General features: G+C 46.8%; 2 non-coding genes across 2 annotated transcripts; both read left to right on the top strand.

Annotated features, from left to right (window-relative positions):
* The first annotated feature begins 143 nt into the window (after window positions 1-143).
* Window positions 144-262, top strand: LOC128624637 (5S ribosomal RNA). Its single transcript, XR_008388840.1, has one exon. It is a non-coding gene; the product is annotated as a 5S ribosomal RNA (ribosomal RNA).
* A 1,904-nt stretch (window positions 263-2,166) lies between these two features.
* LOC128624579 (5S ribosomal RNA) lies at window positions 2,167-2,285 on the top strand. Its single transcript, XR_008388788.1, has one exon. It is a non-coding gene; the product is annotated as a 5S ribosomal RNA (ribosomal RNA).
* Window positions 2,286-12,464: the final 10,179 nt, after the last annotated feature.

Genomic DNA, 12,464 nt, shown 5'->3' with positions numbered 1-12,464 from the left:
GTGTGCAGGAGGTGAGACAGATTCCTTGGTTTGGACGAAAGGTTTGTACTCTCTGTACGATTGCAAATCAGGAAGTGAGTGACTCGAGAACGACTTGGGCTTCAGCCTACAGTATAAATGGGCTGTAGTGCAGCTCGTCTCTCGCTTACGGCCATACCACCCTGAGAATGCCCGATCTCGTCTGATCTCGGAAGCTAAGCAGGGTCGGGCCTGGTTAGTACTTGGATGGGAGACCGCCTGGGAATACCAGGTGCTGTAAGCTTTTCCCTCTTCAAAGTCTCCACTGCGACTTTTCAAGCCAAAAATATTTTTGCAACTTTCACGAAATTATTAGTACACAAACACGCGATGGAGAGACACGTCTGACAAACTCGAAACGAATTCATTCAACTGAGCAGAAAATTCTTTTAGAACCACAAAATGATCTCCACATCATTCATGTTGCCTTCATTTGGGTCTTTCTTCATTCTTTCCTTTCTTTAGGCGCTTCTTCCCCTATGTCGTTCATTTCTCTAGGTTTCGCATGTGCGAAGATCCGATGGCCTTCCAATCGCCGATATAATAGGCAAAATTCTTGATGATATTTCTCTTGTGATTATTTTGGCTACTATTGGGATGTTTTTACTGCTTCTAGTACAAGCAGCAATCTATTACTATTGCATTAAGTACTTTGTTTATTTACGATCATGACGAGTTTCCGTTACCATGCCCTGACAGTGCCATATACACATTTCATTTGCGTATGTGCTACTGCAACTTTGCACGATGACGTTCCCTGACACTGTACATGGCAGCAGCGGATTGCTCTTCGTCATTGTCAGTAGAAATTCTGCTATTCTGATTCAACGCCCTATTATTCGTGTGACTGCAGTGTCACATTTGTATGATTTGCACGAATAAACTATGCGCCGTGTCAGTTACTCGCACCTGCAACGGGATATTGCTCATTTCTTCAATTATGTACAGTATTCTTTTCTTTCTAGATATGTACCACTCATATAATGACAGGAGATGCAAACCTAATTTCCATGTAATCTTAGGATGACAAGAAACATATCCTATTCTATTTATTCACTTCAAAATGTACAGTTTTACATTTATCATCTATTTACTGTTAATACATTTACTTTCGTTCCTTCAATCACCTATATAGATTTATTCGCACCTTTGTTTGTCTGTTTTTTTTCTCTCTCTTTTTTCTCGTTTAAAAATGGTTTTTCTTTGTGTGTTTTTTTTTGAGTATCCTTTTACTTCCATCATTTTTTCCCAATTCCTTCCTTTATTTTCTGCAATTCACCACGCGTATGCTACAGGTGCGTGCTTCTTTCTTTTTATAGCGTGATCGGGCACCACATTGAGCATGCACCGTTTGTGCACATCATTCAGTCACGATGGCCACGAAAGCTCATTTCTGCAGATGGGAAGGGAAACTCGGCATTCTGTGTGTTTTTCAGTGGTGTTAAATCGTGGCCTTTTGATTCAGCTCATTTCAAAACATCCGACTGAAGTTTCCAGTTGAAGCACTTGTGTAAGTCCCTTTTGATAGACTCGTCTAACGAACGCTGTAAATTAAGAGCGAGCGAGCGAGCGAGCGAGCGCTTGATTCAACAGGCCACACACTCCAGCTCACTTGGTGGCGGTAATGCGCCCAACTCCTGAATCGGCCTAAAACATCAAAGAAGAGCGCAGGCGCTCGGCTCTTGTAGTTGCAGCGGTCGTTTACTTGTCGGTTTGCATGGTTTTTAACGCACTAATAATTGATCCAGAAAAGTATTGTGGAAGTAGGCCTAGCTGTAAATACACTTTTCGTGGTCACCCTTCCCTCTCTTCCAGCAATTTGATATCTGATGTCAATTTCTTTCTTTTTTTTTCTTTCTTTTTCATAAAGGCGTACCTGGCATTAGAATCAAGCAAGAAGCTAAGATGCGGTGCTCCTTTTGAAACATGTAGGGAAATAAAGATGAGTGAGCATGCAGTAAAGTGGTGTTAAACCCGTGAGCTGGAGAGCCATGTGCTCGTGCATGTGTGCAGGAGGTGAGACAGATTCCTTGGTTTGGACGAAAGGTTTGTACTCTCTGTACGATTGCAAATCAGGAAGTGAGTGACTCGAGAACGACTTGGGCTTCAGCCTACAGTATAAATGGGCTGTAGTGCAGCTCGTCTCTCGCTTACGGCCATACCACCCTGAGAACGCCCGATCTCGTCCGATCTCGGAAGCTAAGCAGGGTCGGGCCTGGTTAGTACTTGGATGCGAGACCGCCTGGGAATACCAGGTGCTGTAAGCTTTTCCCTCTTCAAAGTCTCCACTGCGACTTTTCAAGCCAAAAATATTTTTGCAACTTTCACGAAATTATTAGTACACAAACACGCGATGGAGAGACACGTCTGACAAACTCGAAACGAATTCATTCAACTGAGCAGAAAATTCTTTTAGAACCACAAAATGATCTCCACATCATTCATGTTGCTTTCATTTGGGTCTTTCTTCATTCTTTCCTTTACTTTAGGCGCTTCTTCCCCTATGTCGTTCATTTCTCTAGGTTTCGCATGTGCGAAGATCCGATGGCCTTCCAATCGCCGATATAATAGGCAAAATTTGTATATGCCAATCCGCCTACCATGCACGTCTTTGGACTTGGGGAGGAAACCGGAGTACCCTGTAGCACGGGGAGAATGTGCAACCTCCGCACACACGGCCGGGATCCCCCGACCTTGGAGGTGTGAGGCGAAGGTGCTAACCACTAAGCCACCGTGTGCCCCGTACTTATGTGTGAATACTTATGAATGAATACTTATGTACATGTGCTATTTTTGTTTTTTCATGTACAGTATTCATGTACCGCCGCCATGTGTTTTCCGACAGTCCAAAATATTGATGGTGTTGTAGCGGGGCTGTCTCTTCAGCCCCACCGCAGGAGGCGCGATTTTAGTTTATTGTGCGCCGGCTGTCAGTCTGTCGCGACTATATATATATATATATATATACACACACAGTGCATCTGGACAGTATTCACAACAGTTCACTTTTTCCACATTTTGTTATGTTACAGCCTTATTCCAAAATGGATTAAATTCATTATTTTCCTCAAAGTTCTTCAAACAATACCCCATAATGACAATGTGGAAGAAGTTTGTTTGAAATCTTTGCAAATTTATTAAAAATAAAAAACAAAAAAAGCACATGTATATAAGTATTCACAGCCTTTGCTCAATACTTTGTTGAAGCACCTTTGGCACCAATTACAGCCTCAAGTCTTTTTGAGTATGATGCTACAATTTTGGCACATCTATTTTTGGGCAGTTTCTCCCATTCATCTTTGCAGGACCTCTCAAACTCCATCGGGTTTGATGGGGAGCATCGGTGCACAGCCATTTTTAGATCTCTCCAGAGATGTTCAATCGGGTTCAAGTCTGGGCTCTGGCTGGGCCACTCAAGGACATTCACAGAGTTGTCCTGTAGCTGCTCCTTTGTTATCTTGGCTGTATGCTTAGGGTCGTTGTCCTGTTGGAAGATGAACCTTCACCCCAGTCTGAGGTCCAGAGCGCTCTGGAGCAGGTTTTCATCAAGGATGTCTCTGTCCATTGCTGCATTCATCTTTCCCTCGATCCTGACTACTCTCCCAGTTCCTGCCATTGAAAAACATCCCCACAGCATGATGCTGCCTCCACCATGCTTTACTGTAGGGATGGTATTGGCCAGGTGATGACAGGTGCCTGGTTTCCTCCAGACATGACGCTTGCCATTCAGGCCATCAGACCAGAGAATTTTGTTTCTCATGGTCTGAGAGTCCTTCATGGGCCTTTTGGCAAACTCCAGGCGGGCTGTCATGTGCCTTTTACTGAGGAGTGGCTTTCGTCTGGCCACTCTACAATACAGACCTGATTGGTGGAGTGCTGCAGAGATGGTTGTTCTTCTGGAATGTTCTCCTCTCTCCACAGAGACACGCTGGAGTTCTGTCAGAGTGACCATCGGGTTTTTTGTCACCTCCCTGACTAAGGCCCTTCTCCCCCGATCGCTCAGTTTGGCTGGGCGGCCAGCTCTAGGAAGAGTCCTCGTGGTTCCAAACTTCTTTCATTTACAGATGATAGAGGCCACTGTGCTCATTGGGTCGTTCAATGCTGCAGAAATGTTTCTGTACCCTTCCCCAGATCTGTGCCTCGATACAATCCTGTCTCGGAGGTCTGCAGACAATTCCTTGGACTTCATGGCTTGGTTTGTGCAATGACATGCATTGTTAACTGTGGGACCTTATATAGACAGATGTGTGCCTTTCCAAATCATGTCCAATAAACTGAATTTACCACATGTGGACTCCAATCAAGTTGTAGAAACATCTCAAGGATGATCAGTGGAAAAAGGATGCACTTGAGCTCAATTTTGAGTGTCATGGCAAAGGCTGTGAATACTTATGTACATGTGCTTTTTTTTTTTTTTTTTTTTTTTTAAATTCTAAAGATTTCAAACAAACTTCTTTCATGTTGTCATTATGGGGTATTGTTTGTAGAATTTTGAGGAAAATAATGAATTTAATCCATTTTGGAATAAGGCTGTAACATAACAAAATGTGGAAAAAGTGAAGCACTGTGAATACTTTCCAGATGCACTATATATATATATATATATATATATATATATATATATAGTCACGACGGACTGACAGCCGGCGCACAAGAAACTAAAATCGCTCCTGCCACAGTGGGGCTGAAGAGACAGCCCCGCTACAACACCATCAATGTTTTGGACTGTCGGAAAACACATGGCGGCGGGGCGGAGCCGCCTACACACCCTCGGCTGATGAATGGCGCGTGGTACGGGAATATTCCACCATCCAGCAGACGAGGGAAGAGTATAAAAGGCTGCTCTTCCGCTTGAAAGGGGAGAGACCTCTCACAAGACATACGACTCAGACCCGAGCGAAGATTCTGCTCCCTGGCTGTAAACGTGGCGTTGCCTGATGGCTGAGAGGAACCCCTGTCTCTCAGAAAAGCCCCAGCGGGACTCTGGCAACCCCGCGAACAACTGAACCTTCACCATACGATTTCACGCCCCCACGCGAGCATACACATACACATTCACACTCACTCACACCCTCCAGACCATCCTAAATAAAGATCTCACTCGGCAATACTAAAATGACTTCCTGTGTGTCTGTGCTCCAGCCACTGCTGGCTAGTTTCCCTACACTGGTGGAGAATGCAGGCATGAGCACAGACCCACCCACCTGAAGAAAAGAAGAAAAAAAAAGGGAGAGTTTTTTATCTTCCCCTTTGGGTTTCTTTTCTCCTTTTGTATTAAAGCTTGTATTCTACACCACCCTTAAAAAAAAACAAAATTTTTTGTTGGATTCCCTGCTGCAGCAATTAAGGGAGGCCAGCCTCCAACAGCAGATGATAAAACAGCAGCTCGCCAAGAGCCTTCAGGTCGCCACCCGGGAGCTGCTGGCCCTGAAAGCCACGACCTCTTTGGCCGCCCTTCCTCATCCTGATCCCAGCCGAGAAGCCCAGGACCTGCTTCCCCACTTGTCCCCAGAGGACGATATTGAGGCCTACCTAGAAGTCTTCGAACGGGTTGCTCACCAGGAGAGCTGCAGTATCAAAGAGTGGCCGCGCATTCCCCAGCTTTCCGGAGAGGTGCGCGCAACTTACTATGCCCTCGCTCCGGAGGACACCGGGGATTACAGAAAGGTAAAGGGAGAGATCCTGGCATGGTGTGGGCGGAACCCCCTCCAGGCGGCGGCAGAGTTCCACCGGTGGAGCTACAGGCCGGGAGCCAAGCCATGTGGGTAGACGGACACCCTCCTGCACCTCACCAAGAGGTGGCTCCAGCCAGATCTGTGCTCTGCCACTGAGGTTGTAGAGAGGGTGGCCGTGGACCGGTTCCTGAGGACTCTGCCGCCCACAGAATGCCAGGCCGTGGGGATGCAAACTCCCGGGACACCCAGGGAACTACTGACCACCCTGGAACACACCCTGACCACCCTGGTGCTCGGCAAAGAGGGACAGCACCACCAAGGCCGCCCGGACTACGGGAAACCCGAGGATGAGTCCAGACTAACCGAGCCGGACAAGGGGACACGGAAGAAGATGCAGAAAACCTGTCCAGCAGGGCGTGTCCTCCCCATGCTGGACCTGCCGAACCCCCCCCCCCCCAGTGAGCGAAGGAAGCCCGAGTGCGGCAGGCCTACATGGCCCGAGTCGAGGAAGACTCCGGGAAAGAAGGTAAGCTGCATACACGCTCTAATCCACTCTCGTCTGTGTTTCAGCCAGTAAACTTCGGCTGAGAGCAGAAAGAGGACAGCCGCCTGAAGTATTGCTGGGCCCAGGTGCGCCAGATCGAGGGGGTCGACCAAAGCCCGAACCAGAGACTCCCCCCCTCCTACTTTCTGGTCAAAGGCGGCTTACTGTACCACCGGACCAACGACAGAGGGGAAACTGTGGACCTCTTGGTCGTCCCCAAAGCCAGAACGCAAGCCCTGATGCAACTGGCCCATGCCCATCCGCTCGGGGGCCACCTGGGGGCAAGAATCACCCTGGAGAAGCTGAAGGACTATTTTGTCTGGCCAGGCATGGACGCAGAGGTCCGGTGCTTCTGCCAACAATGCCCCCAGTGCCAACGCACGGCCCCAAGGAAGCCCCCGCCGGCACCACTCATCCCGCTTCCCATCATAGGCGTCCCTTTCGAGAGGATCGGCATGGACCTATGCCGTGGGTTATGCCACCAGGTACCCCGAGGCGGTACCACTGCATAAAGCCACCTCCCGGAACATCGCCAAAGAGCTGGCGCTCCTGTTCAGCTGTGTGGGGATCCTAAAAGACATCCTAATCGACCAAGGTATATTTATATATATGAAATTATCTTTCATGAAATGTGAAATTAAATTTAAACAATTCAGTCACAGCACGTGGGCATATTTGGTTTTTTTCTGACACTCCACTTCTGAGTGTCACGAATCGTGACGGTGCAGAGATAGGACGGATGCAAGTGCAGGATGAACAGTTGTTTATTAGAAAGAGAGACAGGCAGACAAATCCAAAACGTGATCCAAAACGTAATCCACAAACATGCAAGAGGTCAGGCGATTGGCAAACAGGCATACACGGGGCAAGGCAGGAATCTAGGTCGATAAACAAAACAAGAAACGAACTATGACGAGGGACTGGAAGCGGATAATCCAGCGTGAACTAACTCTAAACATGGAACGTGACTATGACTATGATCCAAACTAAACTAACTCTAAACATGGACCGTGACTATGAATACGCTACGAACTTAACTAACTCTAAAGTATTAATCTTCCGCGTTGTGTGCTGGGAGGCGCGCGATATATATGCGGACATAATCAGCGTCTAAACTGCTAGCAGCTGAGAGCAATACAGACCCACGTGAAATCCCAGCCAATGACAGAACAGGGAGGAGACATGACAGAAACATAAACAAAACACACGTGTCCAGATGTCATTACGGTCAACAACAGAAAAGCAGGTGCTCGCGCATTCGCACTTAGAGCACGCTGCTTAAAGGGGGAATCGTGACAGAACCCCCCCCAAAGGCACTGCTCCCGGAGTGCCATGAGTCATCCCATTTAATTGGCGGACCCGGCCCCCTGGACTGAATGTCCCAGGCAGAGCCAGGAAACTGCACGGTGTTCTTGGCGGCGCAGGGAAGCGGAGCGACGTCCTCGGCGTAGCAGGGAAGCAGAGCGACATCCACAGCCGGGCAGGCAGGCTGAGCAAAGTCCTCGGCGGAGCATGAAGGCAGAGCGACGACCACAGCAGGGCAGGCGGGCTGAGCGAAGTCCTCGGCGGAGCATGAAGGCAGAGCGACGTCCTCGGCGGAGCATGAAGGCAGAGTGACGTCCACAGCCGGGCAGGCAGGCTGAGCGAAGTCCTTGGTGGAGCATGAAGGCAGAGCGACGACCATGGCAGGGCAGGCAGACTGAGCGAAGTCCCCTGTAAGGCCAGGGAGAGGAGCGTGGGTCTCCGTGCGGCCAGGGAGAGGAGCATGGGTCTCCTCGAAGCAGTAGGGGGGAACGACGTTTGCCATGGAGCCGGAAGGCTGAGCGACGACCTCAGCTGAACAGGGGGGCTGAGTGACGACCACAGCTGAACAGGGAGGCTGAGCGACGTCCACAGCTGAACAGGGAGGCTGAGCGACGTCCACAGCTGAACAGGGAGGCTGAGCGACGTCCACAGCTGAACAGGGAGGCTGAGGCTCTGAGGTCACCAGGTGAACCTTGGGCATGGGCGGAGCTTGGCTGGCCGTGTCAGCAGACTCGGGCGCGGGCGGAGCTTGGCTGGCCGTGTCAGCAGACTCGGGCGCGGGCGGAGCTTGGCTGGCCGTGTCAGCAGACTGGGGCGCGGGCGGAGCTTGGCTGGCCGTGTCAGCAGACTTGGGCGTGAGCAGCATTTGGTCATTAGGCTGAGATATTAGCAGAGCTTGGTCAACTGGATCAGCAGGCTTGAACGTGAGCTCAGGGACGTGAGACTTGGCTTGGACCTCAGGGACGTGAGACTTGACTTGGACCTCAGGGATGTGAGACTTGACTTGGACTTGGACCTTAGGGACTTGAGACTTGACTTAGATTTCAAGGACTGGAGACTTGACTTGGACCTCAGGGACTTGAGACCTGACTTGGACTTCAGAGCCTGGAGGCTTGACTTGGACTTCAGAGCCTGGAGGCTTGACTTGGACTTCAGAGCCTGGAGGCTTGACTTGGACCTCAGGGACTGGGGGCTTGACTTGGGTCTCAGGGACTTGAGACTTGACTTGGATTTCAGAGTTGAGCTCTGCATGAAGTTGCCTGTAGTAGCAGGTAAACGGCAGGGCAGGTTCGCCTGCCAGACTTACCCCCCTGAGAAGTTGTTCTAGCTCGTCCTTCGCCTCCGGACTCCCGAATCGCACCATGAATTCCCCCACAAACTGTTCTACACCGTCCAGGTTCCTACAGTGCTTATCCAGTTTGAGCTGCACCCATTGACGGGCTGGTCCAAAGAACCGGGACCACATGAATCTTAGCCATTGCTTCTCCTCTGGCTTAGGGTCTAACAGGCTGGCGAAATAGTATTGACAGTCTACCAGAAAATATTCAGGGGCACCGAAAAATCCGTCAAATGGATCAGGAAGCTCCATAAATGTCCATTGTGGGAAGTGGACGGAGTCCATAGCGGGGACGGTTGGCGTCGACTTCCGGGTTCTGCGTCTCCTCCGTTCTCCTGCTGCATCCATGTTTGGGCGGAAGATTCTGTCACGAATCGTGACGGTGCAGAGATAGGACGGATGCAAGTGCAGGATGAACAGTTGTTTATTAGAAAGAGAGACAGGCAGACAAATCCAAAACGTAATCCACAAACATGCAAGAGGTCAGGCGATTGGCAAACAGGCATACACGGGGCAAGGCAGGAATCTAGGTCGATAAACAAAACAAGAAACGAACTATGACGAGGGACTGGAAGCGGATAATCCAGCGTGAACTAATTCTAAACATGGACCGTGACTATGACTATGATCCAAACTAAACTAACTCTAAACATGGACCGTGACTATGAATACGCTATGAACTTAACTAACTCTAAAGTATTAATCTTCCGCGTTGTGTGCTGGGAGGCGCGCGGTATATATGCGGACATAATCAGCGTCTAAACTGCTAGCAGCTGAGAGCAATACAGACCCACATGAAATCCCAGCCAATGACAGAACAGGGAGGAGACATGACAGAAACATAAACAAAACACACGTGTCCAGATGTCATTACGGTCAACAACGGAAAAGCAGGTGCTCGCGCATTCGCACTTAGAGCACGCTGCTTAAAGGGGGAATCGTGACACTGAGGTCATCATACATCTCCCAGACACATGGAGTCTTCCTGAAAGATGCTCTGTGCCGATAAAAGCTTCGTTTGTGCTGCTTTCATTTTTTTTTTGTGCTGCTTTTATTTTTTTTAACTTCTTTTTATTCCATTTTATCAAGTGCAGCCATACAGTACAATTAGTAATCCAGCGATATGGCACAGGTATACATGTCTTACAGGGCAGTCCATGGCTTCCAATATCCTCTCAGTGTCCACACATATTTCCCCCTCATCCGACAAAACGTTAAGTAATGGGTCACAACCACCAAGACAGTAAATAGATAAAAATAAATCAATCAATCAAAAAGAGACAAAAATAGAGGCACAGTAATAATGAATAAACAATAGTAATGCATGAATAACATCAAGATGGCATTCAGATTTAGATAACAAAGAGAAGCTACTCCGACTCCTACAACAAATCACATGAGAAAATATGAGATGATCGGGGCCCATTTAACTGAAAATATTTCTGTTTTTAGTTGTACTTTTGCATTTACTTTTTATTCCATGTAATAAACATCCTTCACCCTTTCCCTCCATTGTGATATCGTGGGGGGCTGCGGCTTCAGCCAGGAGACCGTAATCATCTTCTTAGCTATTAAGAGTAAGACTCTCAGTAAGAATATCATATTATTGTTCTCCACCTCCTCCGGAAGTAATCCCAATAAATAACAAGATGGTTCTAAAGGCAGTTCTATATGTAAACATTTTTTAATCTCATTTTGTATGTTTTGCCAATATCCTGTTAATTTTGGACAGTCAAAGAATTTGTGTGTATGGTCTCCCACCAGGCCGCAGCCCCTCCAACATTGATTTGATTTGTCCCCAAATTTTGAGGTAATAAGGGGACTTCTGAAAAATCTCATCTTGAATTTCCATTCAAATTCCCTCCAAATGGGGTTGTTTGTTATTTTGTGTCCCTCTCCACAAGATAGTGCCCATTTATCATCCCGAATGATGGTATTCATCTCCAGTTCCCATTTTTCCTTAATGTCCAAACTGTCATCCTTTAGTTCTTCTTGTAAGATCTTATATATGTGTGATATGATCTTCTTTTTAATGTTTTTTTTGATTATTAACATAAAAAAACATTCTATATTGGATGGTGAAGTGCATACTTTATCCCATTCTCTGTGTGTCTGTAAGTAATGCCTTAGCTGCAGGTATCTAAAAAAAATTATGGGCTGGCAAATTATATTTATGTTGAAGCTGTTCAAATGACAATAGGACTCCTCCCTCAAATAACTGATCTAACATAATTAGACCATTTTCTTCCCATTTTTTGAACCCTGTGTCTAATTTGGATGGGAGAAAGTCAGTATTGTGTATCTTCATTGTTCTAGAAATTAATGTGGGGAGTCTTAGCTTCTTTCTCACACTTGCCCATATCTTTAAAGTGGTTTTAACCCATTGATTGCTTATTTTTTTTTTTACTTTCCAAATATCTTGGTGCATGAATGGGACTGTGTCTACAGGGACATTAGAGCATTCACTCTGTTCCATCCCAACCCAAATGGCATCTTTTTCTTGAGAAACCCAGGAGACCATTGATCTAAGCTGGGCTGCCCAGTAGTAGTGTTTCAAGTTAGGCAAGTTTAGGCCTCCATTTTCTCTGGAACGTAACATTCTTTTAAATTTTATTCTAGGTTTTCTATTTTGCCACATAAATTTGTATAACCATTTATTAATTATTTTAAATGTAGTAACGGGAACCTCTACGGGCAGGGATTGGAACAGAAAGAGCAGCCTTGGCAATACATTCATTCGTATTGTTTCCACTCGTCCCATTAGAGATAAAGGGAGTAATTCCCATCTCGTCAAGTCAGTTTTTATTTCACCCAATAATTTCCCATAGTTAGCCTTAAATAGCTGTGATGTATCCGGGGTTATGAAGATTCCTAGGTATTTAAAACCTTGATTAGACCAACGGAAGTTAAATCTTCCTGTTAGTTGTGCTGGCCAGTGCCCCACCAGCATCACTGCTTCAGATTTTGATTGGTTGATTTCATATCCCGAGGGTTCTCCGTATTCCTTTAAATTTCTTATTAGCGAAGGGATAGAGGAGGCTGGATCACTAATATATGTCAGTATGTTGTCTGCGTAGAGTGAAATCTTGTGTTCTGTTTGACCCTCATCTTTTATGCCCTTGATAGTCTCATTTTGTCTTATTAGTGCTGCTAAGGGTTCAATATTTATGGCAAACAGCAAAGGGCTGAGGCAATCACCCTGGCGGACCCCCCTCTCAAGGTGGAAAAAGTCAGAGCAACATCCATTCACCCTTACTTGTGACTTGGGATTTGTGTATATAACCTTTACCCAGTCCACAAATTTTTGCACATTGCAGAACCACATTGCAGCCAATGTTTTATACAGGAATTGCCAATTTACAGTGTCGAATGCTTTCTGTGCATCAAAGCTAATTAACATGGAATTTTGATTACTTTTCTTGGCACATGTTATAATATTTAATGCTCTCCTTATGTTGTTGGCTCCTTGTCTGTCAGGGATAAAGCCTGTCTGATCCGCCTTAATAAACTTTGCTATAATTTTTTGCCAGGATACTTGTTAGTATTTTTTGATCGTTACATAACAGGCTAATTGGTCTATACCCTT

Source organism: Ictalurus furcatus, chromosome 20, assembly GCF_023375685.1.
Source record: "Ictalurus furcatus strain D&B chromosome 20, Billie_1.0, whole genome shotgun sequence".
Taxonomy (NCBI): Eukaryota; Metazoa; Chordata; class Actinopteri; order Siluriformes; family Ictaluridae; genus Ictalurus; species Ictalurus furcatus.
The sequence above is the reverse complement of the archived record's forward strand: the minus strand, read 5'-3'. Positions and strand labels throughout refer to the sequence as shown.